General features: G+C 40.5%; 1 long non-coding RNA gene across 1 annotated transcript in view; it reads right to left on the bottom strand.

Annotated features, from left to right (window-relative positions):
• LOC141277075 (uncharacterized) overlaps positions 1-15,261 on the bottom strand; it is a 34,551-nt gene that overhangs the window by 9,410 nt on the left and 9,880 nt on the right. Inside the window, exon 2 of the long non-coding RNA XR_012327777.1 lies at positions 2,600-6,509. This is a non-coding gene — a long non-coding RNA (uncharacterized lncRNA). The remainder of the gene's footprint in view (positions 1-2,599; positions 6,510-15,261) is intronic.

Below are 15,261 nucleotides of genomic sequence, written 5' to 3'. Positions count from 1 at the left end.
TATCTCCTCCCTCTTGTGTCTCCCTCCCACCCTCCCTATCCCACCCCTCTAGAGGGTCACAGAGCACTGAACTGATCTCCCTGTGCTATGCGGCTGCTTCCCACTAGCTATCTATTTTACATTTGGGAGTGTATATGTGTCCATGCCACTCTCTTCATCCCAGCTTACCCTTCCCTGCATCATTTTAACAAAATCTCCGAGTGACTTATTTGCACTGTAAAAGAAGCACTAGTCTAAATAGTTTTATTAGAAGGATGGGAATTTGTGCAAATAAATGTGAGAGGAACATTCTTTCTTAATTTTATTGCAGAGTGCCCCTTCTTCTAGAATGTTTGGACCGTGGTTAAACCTAAAGGGAAAATTGTTCACATTCATTTCTGCTTCCATGCTCAGTAATAATGGTTTCTTGTTTTGGGTAACTTCATCTTCCTCCAATATCAGGTTGTTATTAAAGGCAGAATTTCTCCAAATCCACACATATTCAGGAATAGGAAAGTATACTTTCAAATCGGGACATGTATCATGTATGTATTCAAATTATAGCTTAATTAGATAAGAGAAATATATAAACATTTTTATCAGTTCTTTGAAAATAAATATTTTACAAGTTAGGCTACTGGGAAAAGAAGTCCAACAAAAATATTATTACAAATGGAATAATTAAACCAGTTCAGATTTCTGGAGCTGGAAGAAGGTGCAGCAAATTTGGAAGGCATCTAAACAAGAGCGACTAAAGTTATATTAATAAATTTAATATATAAGGTGACTTCCTCTGGCAAAACTGGTAGCCCAACTCAGACCCCACACCAAAGGCTTCCTGGTCACCTCCCAGGGGTCATTCTTTTGACATTTTTCTACTGTTGCCATCTACTGGTCAAGAATGAATTCTGTTGGTCTTGCTGTTTTGACATTCATTGATTTGTATGTTTGTCTTTAAATAATTCAGCAGATATAAATTATGGGCCTATTATATGATAGGCACTACTGTTACAAAAATAAGACATTGTCCTTGTCTCAAAGAGTTCATGGTTTTGTTCAACAGAAAGACAAAATGAGGCCTTGACATCAAAGGGGTATATAGACAAGGGTGCAAAGGAACACATGAGAGACATCTAATCCTGTCTTGGAGGTCAAGGAAGAATTTTCACAAAGAAGTACAAAGAAATGGTTCAAATATGGGGTCCTAGTGTCAGAAGGCTGTGATGTGTTTGAGAAGAAACTCAGGGAGGAAAAATAACTGAAATCTATATGACTTATTAAATTGTTAAAATTGAAGTATGAATCTATTGATTAAGCCATATTATGGTTTGTAGAAAACACACAGAAGAGGTGGTTTCAGTGTGAACCACAGAAAGGATTTTTAAAGAAGAGATTTTTCTTCACAAGAGTTAATCAAAGATGAGTAATTTATATCCTTTAACAAATTTTTATCAGGCACCAACTGTGTACCAGGCATGGTGTGTATGCTGAGGATTAAACAGTGATCAGGACAATGAGGGAGGGCTTCCCTGGTGGCGCAGTGGTTGAGAGTCCGCCTGCCGAAGCAGGGGACACGGGTTCGAGCCCTGGTCTGGGAGGATCCCACATGCCGCAGAGCAATCAGGCCCGTGAGCCACACCTACTGAGCCTGCGCGTCTGGAGCCTGTGCTCCACAACAAGAGAGGCCACAATAGTGAGAGGCCCACGCACTGCAATGAAGAGTGGCTCCCGCTCAATGCAACTAGAGAAAGCCCTCGCACAGAAATGAAGACCCAACACAGCCACAAATAAATAAATAAATAAATTTAAAAAAATTTATTTAAAAAAAAAAAGACAATGAGGGAATGTAAACTGATACAGCCACTATGGAGAACAGTATGGAGGTTCCTTAAAAAACTAAAAATAGAATTACCATATGACCCAGCAGTCCCACTACTGGGCATATACCCAGAGAAAACCATAATTCAAAAAGACACGTGAACCCCAATGTTCATTGCAGCACTATTTACAATAGCCAGGACATGGAAACAACCTAAGTGGCCATTGACAGACGAATGGATAAAGAAGATATGGTACATATATATGATGGAATATTACTCAGCCATAAAAACGAATGAAGTTGAGTCATTTGTTGAGACATGGTTGGATCTAGAGACTGTCATACAGAGTGAAGTAAGTCAGAAAGAGAAAAACAAATATCGTATATTAACGCATGTATGTGGAACCTAGAAAAATGGTACAGATGAACTGGTTTGCAGGGCAGAAGTCGAGACACAGATGTAGAGAACAAATGTATGGACACCAAGGGGGGAAAACCACGGGGGGGTGGGGATGGTGGTGTGCTGAATTGGGCGATTGGGATTGACATGTATACACTGATGTGTATAAAATTGATGAGTAATAAGAACCTGCAGTATAAACAAACAAACAAAAACAACTAATACTAAACTTTCTTGGGGTTATTTGTATGGAAATATGTTAATATAAATGGTTCAGACATTACATGACATTTCTAAAAATCTTATATGTTCTGGTATAATGTTATAAGGCATAATTCTAGTTATTACTTTAAAATGTATATCAGAAATAACTAAAATAATAATAATAAGTTTGAGCACACCTTGCACTCATTTGTCAGCTACTCCTCCTGACGCTCAGGATAAGTGCCCACTGAGAAGAAGCAGTCCTGCCCGTCCTGGGGTTCCCCTCACTCTCAGTCCATGTGTCCTCATGACGATCCAGGTCACCTGCAAATAAACATGGCTATGAACTTGAGGCATCAAACACAAGGAAGGCAGAGTGCTCTTATATGATAGGATGTGGGAGTCAGGCTCTCCCTCTGTAGACCTTTGGTCTAGAAATTCACCCAAAAGGGCCATACGTACAGGGGTGCATTGGGGATTCACAGCAGACCACTAACAGGAAGTTGGGAATAAATGGGGTCACGTATTTTACAATGAGGCTGTGAAGGATAAGAAGTACCAACGAATACTTAATGACTCAGATAAAGTTAGGATTGTGAGTGGGACAGACGTACTTCCCGACAAACGTGTGTGTTGCCACATTTATGCCTGGGTGCAGGTGCTCCTGCTATGCCCCAGGTAGACGTTCTGAGGCTTCAGAGGGAAACACACACAACATTTAAGTTGTCTCCGTCTTCCAGTTTCCCAGTTCCAGGAGTGTGGGTTCTCCTCTTACATACCTGCATGGGTCAGGATTCTCCAGAACACACACATATGTGTATATGATTTATTAGAAAGATTATATAGACCACCGCGGAGACTGAGAAGTCCTAAGTTCTGAAGTCAGTTCTGAAGCTGGAGACCGAGGAGAGCTGATGGTGTACGTTCCAGTCCTAGTCGAGCCCTAAAGCAGTTGGAGAGCCATGTGGCAGCTGGAAGACAGTCAGGGTGAAGTTGCCTCTCACTCATCCTCTTTGTTCTATTCAGGGCTTCAATGGATTGAGTGAGGACCGCCCGCCTCAGGGAGGGGCCATCTGCTTCTCCTAGTCTACGGACTCAAATGTTAATATCATCCAGAGACACCCTCACAGACGCACCCCAATCACGTGCAACCAAATGTCTGGGTGTCCTGTGGTCCAGTCAAGTTGATACGTAACATTAGCCATCACGATGCCTACACTTCCTATTTGGATTTTAGTCCTGGAAAGTTCCTTACATAAGATACGGTCATGGATTCTTTACCCTTAAGCAATTTAAGAAAGAGATCTATTCAGGGATCTGGCAAGAGTGTGTGTGTGTGTGTGTGTGTGTGTGTGTGTATGTGAGGGATGGACGTGAGAATTTTTCCAGGAAGAGCTTCATAGCTTCCATCTGACTTTCACTCGTGTTCTTGACACCCAGCATATTAACCACCATGCGGTACAAACCCCACAGGCTATAGGTTAGGGTACTGAGCGGGGCATAGGTGTGCCCAGATGCACACACCTCTTCAGCAGAAAAACTAGGAGAGGAGCTGTCACATCGTCTCACCTGGTGTTCTTGGCCCTCACCTGTGCTCCTTCTAGACAGAATCCAGTATTTAATGATTTAGTGATTATTAAGGGATATAGGATAATTTGCTAATATTACTAAGTCTTAGAGATGTGTCCCAACACTCCACTACTTAGCATTTGTGAGCTTCAAGGGACAGGGACCACGTTGTCTTCACGCGCTTATGAGAGATGTCACATGTTCTAAGATTCTGTTTGGTGTTAAGAAATTTAAAATCATGAGATCTTATACTTTCTAAGCTTTATTTATGAAATTCTCCAATATTATTTTCTGCGCTTGCATATGGATTTGTCTCTCACTTTGGCTCATAGCTTAGCCATAGCACATAAGAAAAATATTACAGAACCCTGGACTCTGTGAAACAAAAATCTGATAACTACTGGAACTAATGGAAAAAAATTTTTTAATATATTTTATATTCTCCTTAACATTCTGAATAGAGATTATTGATGTTTTATTTCAGTATCTCCTGTTTGTTTAATCATTTCCTCACTTTATACTAAAGTATTTCTAAATAACAAGAGGAAAACAGTTTTATGATATCAATAATTTAAATTCACTTAATTTAAAAAATACAGTCTTTTAAATGTCACATTTATCTCACATTCCACTTTTCATTAAAATGTCCCCTGAAGTGTGGATCTTATAGCTAAGAGAGCATTTACCGTCGTTATCATAACTATGAAGATGCTCATAATCACATTGGTGTCTTCTTTTCACAGACTACATGCCTTTCTGAGCGTTTTAAGATCACATTTAGTTATTCACAGAGCCACCCAGTGAGACCAATTGCTCAGATGAATATTGGATGACTGAATGCTTCGAGTAATATATTTTCCTTTATTTTGTGTAAATGTGAAATTATTTCAAACAGCATGGCAAGGTTCACCTCCTCTTGAGGGGAACAATTCCCGAGAGTTCCAGCAGGTGGCAGCATAGAATATCGCAAAAGGGCCGAATCGCCTCAAACAATCTAAGCACCAGCACGCTGTTCTTTCACCTTTTACCGTGACTGAGCCCGCCCCGCGACCTTTAACGTGAAAGTAACATGCGTGTACATGCTAACAATGAAAGTAACTTTCCAGTATGGAGATAACATACCATGCTAAAGACAATCATAATAAAAACAGCTAAACTATATCGAGAGCTAAATCTACGCTTCCCACCGTTCTAAGCACTTTATACGCGGCATTTATGTATTACTCACACCAACCTTTCTGTTGGTATTATTACTGTGTCCATTTTACAGGCCACAAAACCGAGGCAGGGACTTGGCCCAAGTTTCCACAGCTGCTAAGTGGAGGTGGTAGAATTTTAAACCAGGCCATCTGGCTCTAATGGCCAGTCTCTGAACCACTGTCATGCTGCTAATTGTGGGAAATGCAATAACTGATGAGAATTCAAAGGACTAGGAAAAATACGATGAGTTTTCAGAAAAGATACCTGAGTAGCAAAGGTAATTGTTAAAAGGTGGAGAAATTACTAGGTCATTAAAGAGTGTTTCAGTAAGAAATAAAGAAATGAATGAATAAAACTAGAAGAGAAAATGAGGTTTCAAGGAGGCCTGCAGTTAATGGTAAGAATCAGAGCACTCTGATGTAGGGCAAAGAGAGGTAACACGTAAGGGCAGGAGAGAGAAGAGAAATTCGTGTGGGCACAGAAAATGTCACAGGGGCACAGGGGGCCGTGGAGAAGGCTCTGGATCGGGATGGAGCATTAGCCAGGGAATCAGTCTTTACTGTGTCCTGTGCTTCACCCTGCCCATCTAATTCCAGGATGAAGTCTCCATCACCTCCATCTGTGCTGTGGCCAGAGCACATAACCCCTCAGTGGGGGAATAGGACAGAGCTTACAGAATATCTGTACTTACCCATAATTTTTCCTTTGTGTGATGATTAGGAAGAGTAAGGAGATTTACAGATGACCTGTGATTTAATGTTTTTATTTAGTTAATTACTGTCCTATCTACTAACGTCTCTCTCCCTGAAACCCTACTCACCGTGGGGTACTGGCTATTCTCTGAATACATCCCTCACTTTTATACTTCTGTGGGTTTATCTTGTTTCCCCAAACCTGGAGGAGCCCCATCTCCCAGGCCCCTGTCAATAATGGTTATTGGACTAATGTCAATATTGACCAAAGGAGAGGAAGAATGGGTAGGTTGGAGAAATAGGGGGAGGGGCTTGTCAGAGAGGCTGGGGTAAATAGTGGCTCGTGTTTCAAAAGCACTGGGATGAGAAGCCTTCTCCGGGCAAGGTCAACTCTGGTGTCACCGTGATTTCTCCAACCGGGTGGTAAATTCCTTTCAGAGGTGGAGCCACCTTTTGTTTACCTTCAAGGTCCTCCCAAACTTAGCTCACACCTACCTCACACCTTCCTTTGTGTCCAGTAGGAATCAGTGGCTGGTCGTAGAGGGTGGAGTGGGGCCAAGTCCAGCTAGTATGGCGCCTGTCTTATCTTGGCTGGACCCAAGCACCTCTTACCCAGATGTCTTAGCAGCCCTGGGCCAACAGGGAGCTGAAATCAAGCAGAGATTCTTTTTTCTAATTTGGGAGAGAGAATAAACAGCTATAAAATATGGCCACAAAGACAAAAACCAGGTTGTCTAAGTCACAGTTGACAAAATGAATATGTTCAGGAAAGCTCTGTAGGAGGTACACTTTTTCACTCCCAGGCTGGAAAGGAAATCAAAGCACCCCCAGGTGTGAGGGATCTGTCCACGTGCAGCACAGCCTGTGTCCAGGCTAGAAGAGGAGGCTGAGTGGGTAGATCGTCCTCTTGGAGGAAGGCTGTCAGAAGCTGAGTAGGACTCAGGAGAATCCAGGTATTAACTAAAGACCACCTCTTAGTACCATGGTGCTAGGGGCTGGGATCTCAGCATATGCATGCAGCGGGTACATGACATTCCATCCACAATGCTCACCAAGGGTAGTCCCACCCCTTGGAGAGCCATTGCTTTACTCTTCTTATGTCAGGGTGAGACTTCCGGTGGGTGTTTCTTTTACTCTACCCTGTTAAATAGTGTCTTATTTTTTTTCTTTCTACTCATGTGAGTTCTTCTAAGGCAGGTACTGTTTCTCTAACAGTGCTTGAATATTCTGAGATGAATTTACATGTCCCTTAAAACTGAATAAAAGTGCAATTATAACTAAAAGTAAAACACACTAAGCAAAATGAAGCCACTGATAATATCACCTAAAGAGAGCCACCGTGATTACAGGGGAGTTACAAAACTGGCGTATGCTGTAAGTCTTTGGCAATGTCTTTTTTCACCTAAAAATGTTTTGTGCTCGTAACACCTGGGCCTACTGATCAATGGAAGACATCATTAAGAGCAGGCTTGTAAAAGCTTATCTGTGTACTCCGAAGTATTTTTGTTAAAAACCTGATCATAATCAAACCTCTATATCTAACTTTCAATTTACAAGTTATACAGGGATTGGAGGATAAGTTAAATGACAGGAATGCAATCAACAAAATTCAGAATATGGGAAATTTTATATGAAAATGATTACTTTTTTATTATAAATGAACATGAGATAAAGCAGGGGATCGTTATAGACTAAAAAGAGACATCAACAAAATACAAAGATTGGGCCTCATTTGCTTCCAAATTCAGGAGATAATTTTTTTTGAACATTTGAACCTAGACTTGATATTTAGATTATATTATTTATTGTTATTTTTATAACAGACTTGCGTTAAACTCATTAAACATATCATATCTGCTAATAGTACATATTGAAGCAGTTACAGACAAAATGATACTGTAACTGGGAATTGCTTTAAAATATTCTAGCAGATACTTGTGTTTCCAGCTAATGAGGGACTAGATTCCAGCAAAGCAAGCCTTGTGTATCCTCCAAAATTAGAAAAGCAACACCCAAAACAATACTTCTCACCTACCTCCCCACACCCACCCCCCAAAAGAAAATCTGTTCAGAGACATCAGAAAGGAGCCAAGGCAGACAAAATTGAGGGTCCAAGCTAAGAGAGGGAAGAGAGAGTCGAGCCTGACATTTCTTGCTGCATTTCCCCTGAGGTGTTTGCTGATATGTAAGTTGGACAGGAACTGAGAAACCAAGGAGAAATCTGAGTAGAGAGCAGCGACTGCGCAGAGCTTGGCTATCTCACAGCACCGGAGAAATGCAGGCTACCAAACCAGCTAGGACTGGGGAGGCCGGTTCCTCAGGGGCTGAGGAGTAAGCCGGGGTTCGTAGGTTTCACGAGCTAGAGATAAGACTCTGAGTCTCAGGCCTGCAAGGACAAGGCACTCTATCAGACATCCCATGCTCTTAGCTTGGATGCTGGAATACCAGAAGGACTGCATCCTCAGGAAAATACAAACCAGAAATCACCCATGACCTCTAAAACCTGCAGCCCCAAACCTGCCTCAAAACCAGCAGGTATACCCTTGCAGCCGTAAACTGGAGAGAAAATGAAATCATATTCAGTTGGGAGACACAGATGCACATGTTGCAAAACTTAATTCCAGGTTGGATTAGGAGGATCTTTCTCTATTCCAACTGCTTGTCAAAAGCTAAGTGTTCACACAGATGCTCTACAATTATTTATACTAAATATCCAACATTAAATCTATAATTCTCTGGTGAAATTCTCCGTGTTGTCATTCTCTTCTTGAACCTGACAAGCACTCTATTTAATAAGTTATTGCAAGGACTCTATCTAATAAGTCCAGTGTCTGGCTCACCTGTAGTTCTGTTTCTATTGTTTGTTTCTCCTTTTCTCTGCTTCTTAACAGATTCAATCTAATCCTTATCAAAATTCCAGCTGCCTTTTTTGCAGAAATGGACAAGCTGATTCTAAAGTTCTTTGAGAAAGCAAGATATACAGAAGAGCTAAAACAAATAATATTCTTTGCTTTTCAAAAATAGTTTAGAATATTTATCATATAGGTCTAATAATTTTCTTATTAAATTTATTCCTAAGACTTTTTATAATTTTTTCCATATTGTCAATTTTTTCTGCTGTGTCCTTTTCTAGGTTCTTATAAATGAAATATACAGAATCAATAGATTTTTTGTTGTTATATTGTATATAGCTACCTCCTCAAGTGCTTATTAATTCTAGTTGTTTCATACTAGAATCTTGCGCTTTTTTTAGCTATGTGATAATGTCATTAGTGAAAAGATACAGTTTAATCAATGTAATTTATAGTTTAATTAATATAATCCACCACATCAGCAGGCTAAGGAAGAAAAATCCTATGATCCTATCCATTTTTCTGTGAACAGGCAGGAAAAAAATATTTGAAAAGTACCCAAACTGATTCATGATAAAAACTCTCAGCAAATTAGGAATGGATGGGGCTTCCTCAATATGACAAAGAACAGTTACCCCAAATCCACAGCTAAAATCACACTTGATGAAAAATGATGTGATCTCACTACATACCTATAAGAGTGGATAATGTCCATAAAACTGACAAGACCAGAGTGAGGACCTTCTTCCTGGCTTGATCAACTGCCTTCTCCCTGTGTGTTCACATGGAGGTTCCTCGGTGCATGTGCACAGAGAGAGAGAAAGCTCTGGTGCTTCTTCCTTTTCTTATAAGGGCACTAATCGCATCATGGGGACTCCACGCTCCTGGCCTCACATAAACCTAATTACCTTCCAAAGGCCCCACCCCAAATACCATCATGTTGGGGATAAGGGCTTCAACATACTGATTTTAAATGTATACTAATATTAAGTCTGTAACAGTGAATTTGCAAAATAAGTAGCTCAGCATTACTGCTGCATAAATTTGCAGGTGGAGAAGAGAGAAAGTAAATGCATATTAAAAATTGGGCAATACTCTATCTTTAAAGGTCTCACAACAAGGACCTACTGTATAGTACAGGGAACTATATTCAATATCCTGTAATAAACCATAATGAAAAGGAAAATGGAAAAAAAATCTTGCAAGGAAGTTAGATTTTATTGTGTAAGTTATGGAAAGCTATTGAAGAGTTTTACATGGAATAGCAACACAATCAGAACAACATTTTAGGCTTAATCAGGTAGTAGTATTGTAGATGGATGGGTGATAAGTAATAATGTCAGGGGGGGACTTGTGAAAAACATATAATGAGAGTCTGACCCAAGGCAGCACTTGGCAACGGGGATGGAGGGATGAGAATAGTTGTGAGATGTACAATGAAAAATCTGCAAGAAAACTTAGATATGGGAGAGAAAAGAGATGGAGGTTGGACAATGTCCCAGACTTGGAATGTAGAACCACAAACTCAACCTGGCAAGGAAAAAAGAGCAAGGGAAGAAAATTCAGTAGTTCAGTAGTAGAGGAAGTTGAGCTGATTGAGAAACAGATATTTGGGTTCATTGAGTACACATTTAAATATATATATATATATATATTTGGATTTGGAAGACAGCATTTTTTAGGAGAACATTAAAGTGTCAAATTCTATAGAAAAGTCCAATAATATAAGATCAAAACATCAACCATTCAATTTAGCAAATGCATAGCACAATAAATGGGATGCACATGGTCCTTGCCAAAGTTCACACTATTTTAAAACACATATGAACACATAACCATGAAAAAATTTCAAAATATTTATCCCAAAGTGTTCCATGTGGGGGACAGTTTCCTGAGAAGTAAACTGACTACTCTCTACTCAATTAGGTAACATGAAAGAGGCTAGTTATGTGATCTTAGACTCAGTAGTCCCTGCCTCACATCAAAAATTTTAAGTGATTGGATATAGTTCAGTTATCCTTCCCACTATTAGTTTTAGCTTTTAACTTTTAGCTACTGTCATCCCAAAGTAGATAAAACCAATGTGACTCCTAAAGGTCATGGCTAATATCTACATGAAGTCTCTAAAACAGTAAAAATTAATTTATTTTACATCTAAGCTTCTTTCCTGTCTACCTTGGGAAAAGATTAAACATAATAAAATTGAAGTTAATTTAACTATATTCTTGTTGAGATTTCCTGGGTTTCTTATTAAAACTCTAATTGAGTATCTTTGCTTTTCCTCGGAAAATACTTTTCAGTTGCCAGTTCCCTTGCTGGCTCCATGTGCATTAACAAACAGTGACCAGTGGGACCTCTGAGTAATTTAATATCGAGGTGCTGAGCAATCTGAGATGTCAGAGCACCCCACAGGAACGCAATTATTTCCTCTGCAGATCTCATCATTCTCAAACTGGGATGAAGTCTGTACGAGTAGAATTGCCCTTTCCTTGGGAAAATATGACTTTCTTTGCTGTTAATCTTCTATGTACTTATGTTCAATTAGAGGAGAAAAATTCTGTTGTGGCTGATCTGAAAACACTTTTGCTAAAAATTACAGGTGGTTTGTCTAGAAAATTAATGTTCATCCATATTTATTCAGTTTTGAGATATTTTAGGGCACAGGTAAATGAAGTGCTGATAACTTTGGCTTACTGTGTGTATACTCCACTTCTGTTTTTCTTTGAGCATCTATGTTCCCCAGGCTAGGTGTGGTCACCAAACTAAGATAGGATTTTGCCTACACACAACCCAAAATCTTGTTTCAACACCTGCTTTATTAATGTCTAAAATATACTTAGGAAAAGTGTTGAAGTCTTAACCTATATGGAAACATTAAAGAGATATTTCCATTTTATTTGGAAGGAACTACACTTTTGAAGCGTGAGAAGTAACTGTCTTTGTTTTTACCACCACTTCCCGTGACCAGGGTAGTTAATTTCCTGCACAAAAAGACCATACAGGTTTAGTTTTCTCAACATCTTTGCTGACGAGCAATACAAGTATTTTGTTCCTGGTTTATCTGTGGGATTTCCTTTTGAATTCCAACTTCCTTTTTCACTTGAATTTACTTTTTCAGCCTCAATAAAATAAGAGGCTGAAAGCCAGTTTGCTGGGATGAGAAGTTGTTTATTCTTCTTGGTAGGCACCAAGCATTTGCAGAGGGTCTGCTGAGCATTTAACACTGGGTTAACATGTAAGAACAAAAATTTGAATGAAACACTTTCTGTCCCCAAGAGGCTCCTCGCCCAAGTGGGGAGTGTGCTGAAGCGAGCACAGTGAACTGTGTGGTAAATCCTTTGACATAGGAATGCCTGAAGAGCTGTGGGTAGGAGAGAGAAAGTGGTTCCAAGTTGAGAGAACACGGGCTAAGGTAGGCGTGAACATACCACATGCTCCATCTGGGGATAGGCAAAGCAAAAATTGCACCAGACAAATGTAGACAGGCAAACACGACTTCATTCCAGGCTATTGTAATAGGAGAGAGAGGCCGGAACTCAGTCTGACCTTAATTCCACTGAAACAGGGCAGGGGGATTTTCAAAGTCAGGATTCATCAGCTTCACCAAAAGAAAAAGCAAACCTTCTTGTACCCTTGTGACAGGAGTTAGTTTTCCAACTTGGAGCAAATCCCACCAATTAATTCCACACCTCCGATAGAAACTGGAAAATGGGGTGCTATCTCCCTGGACGTTTATACTTCAAAGAGATGTCTCCAAGCCCTTGACAAAAACAGTCCTGGGCTGTAAAACTTGCAAGAGTCTCTAAAAAAGATTTGCATTCATCACAAAGATGCAGAGAAAAAATTTACAAGTTTTCTAAAGTAAATGCTCTAAGAAAAGGGAGGTCAGGGTCTAGAGTAGGAAGAAGCCTGATTAAAGTTTGTTGACACGGAAGGGAACATTCAGGATTCATGCCATCCAGGGCAGGATCTAGACCCTGGAGCACATAGACCCTGGAGTGACCAAGTGACAGAAAGTGAGAAGGTGGTCCAGGGCCAGGTCAGGGGTAATCTTGGAGCCCTGATGTGGAGTTTAGGCTTCATTTTTTAGAAACAAGTAATCATTGAAAGATTTTAAGCTTGGGAATAAAATGATCAATTTTAAAAGCAGGGAAATATGCAAATTTTTATGAACAGAGAATTGAAGAGGGTAAGACAGGTCATAGGAAGAATAAAAGAACGTAGAAGGAATTATCTTGCTTAGTACTCAAAAGTCTATGATGTGGACACTTATTCCACTTTCATGTGATAAAGCAGAGGCTCAAAGTGTTTAAGTGATTTTTCCAAATGTTGTAGCTTAGTTGTACACTTAGTACACATGGGCAGTGTGTCTCCCAATAAGCACAGAAGCTTCCCACTTGACAACAGGGCTACTGAACCAGTGACCATCAAACAGAATATGCTGTGTGTTTGCTTTGTGAGAGATGGGTGACCGGTGAACGATAGGGTGTGGTAATTATGGATGGATGGTACTTGCATGATGATGGAGAACAGAGAAGTGGGTCAGTATCAGTGTCAGAAGGGTTGAGATGGACATCAGCTCTTCCTAAAAGTACCCTCCTGGGATCTTGGCCAACATAAGCTTCTTTGGGTTTCCTAGATTCAGTGAGATAATACACACCAAACAGCTTTAGAAACTGTAAAATCCTAAGAGACGAAGGCTATTACTTTGGGAGGGAGGCTCAAGAGGGAGGGGATGTGGGGACATGTGTGTGCATATGGCTGATTCACTTTGTTGTGCAACAGAAACTAACACAGTATTGTGAAGCAATTATACTCCAATAAAGATCTATTAAAAAATTTTTTTAAAGCACATTAAAAATTATAATATTGTACCTAAAAAAAATAAGAACATAAAATATTTATAAGTCAGTTTCTATCTTAAGTGCACTAGGGTGGATTACATTCATTAGAGACCCATCATGAATTTTTTATAAAGTGAGAAATTATTTCCTGTTGTATTCCTGTTGTTTTTCATACGTTTAAGGCTCTCTGTGGATGACTCAAAAACCCTCCTTGAAACTCCAAAAAATGCCTTGAGAAAATGTCTACTTAAATATGCATCATTTAGAATATTTTGTGCGGCACGTTGTAGAAAACCCAACTCAAAATGTTTTAAACGACAAAGTTAATTTACTGGGTTTGCAACTAAAAATCTGGCATCAGGAAAAGAATCTTTATGTAATAACTCAAGCTACATACCCAGGGCCGTGATTCATCCTGATTCTTCCCTCTGCCTCACTCAGTGCTGGTTTCATCCTCAGCCTGTAAGGGATGCGCCGTCTCCCACCACTCTCCCCTGCAGTCGCGCCTCATGTAACAGCAAAAGGGCCTCAACAGTTCCAGACCTCAGTCCTTACATTATGTACTTCATAAGAGGAGACAGGATCACTCCTAATAGCTTCTGTGGAGAGAAGAGGAACTGGCCCCTTCCCAGAAGACCTTAGCAAGTGTCTCCTCACATCCCATTGTTCTCCTTTGGCTTCTGGATTTTCCCTGAGCCAACTGCTGTGACCAGGGAATGGGGCGTCATTGCCTGGTGTAAGGCGATCGGAGTCTCCCCTGACTGCCACAGCGGAGCTTGGCTCAGTCCTGCCCCACGCACACGGGCCCAGGGGTGTGGTCCCAGAAGGATGGGTAACTGTGCTGGGAAGCCCACAAATCTCACTGTAAACCACCTTTGTGGTTGGCTTGGTGTGTTCCATTGGAAACATCCAAGCTTAGATTCAACCAGTTTCACCAAATAGATCTATTTGGGGGGATTTCTTTTTGAGTTACGCGGAAGTTAATGGGATCCTCCTCCAATAGGTTTGTTAAAGACCTACTTATATTTTCCTCAAAGTATTCTATGGATTACTTAATAACTTAGTGTTTTGATTAGTGGAGTCTTACTGGAATTTGTCTGGGATCTATTTTGGCATGATGTTTACGTGAGGATCCAAGAAGCCTTTTTTGGGGGGAAAATTGTTCTAAGATCTCACGGTCTTCCTTCCTGTATCCCTCCTTCACCTGTGGCCACAAGTCCTCTAGGTCTGCAGCATGATTTTCACTGTACTCACTCATGCGAGCCCAATCCAATTTATTTTATTTTAGGTTTTGGCTAAATAGGCCAGGCCTTATTTTCATAACTGAATTATCTTATTTGCACTCATTTCTTCCCATACCATTGGAAAAATCAAGTACAATTCTGACCAGCAACTTCTCCACACTTTTCAAGATGGAATCTGTGATAATTATTTTTAATTTCTTAACTAACTCCAGGTATTAAAGGAAGCTTTCTGAGATAAAATTATATTAATGTCTTCGGAATAAAAAGACATTTAGGGGGCTTCCCTGGTGGCGCAGTGGTTGAGAGTCCGCCTGCTGATGCAGGGGACACGGGTTCGTGCCCTGGTCCGGGAAGATCCCACATGCTGCGGAGCGGCTGGGCCCGTGAGCCATGGCCGCTGAGCCTGCGCATCCGGAGCCTGTGCTCCGCAACGGGAGAGGCCGCAGTAGTGAGAGGCC

This window comes from Tursiops truncatus, chromosome 18, assembly GCF_011762595.2.
Source record: "Tursiops truncatus isolate mTurTru1 chromosome 18, mTurTru1.mat.Y, whole genome shotgun sequence".
Classification (NCBI taxonomy): domain Eukaryota; kingdom Metazoa; phylum Chordata; class Mammalia; order Artiodactyla; family Delphinidae; genus Tursiops; species Tursiops truncatus.
Note: the sequence above shows the minus strand (reverse complement) of the source record. Positions and strands in the feature narration are given on the sequence as shown.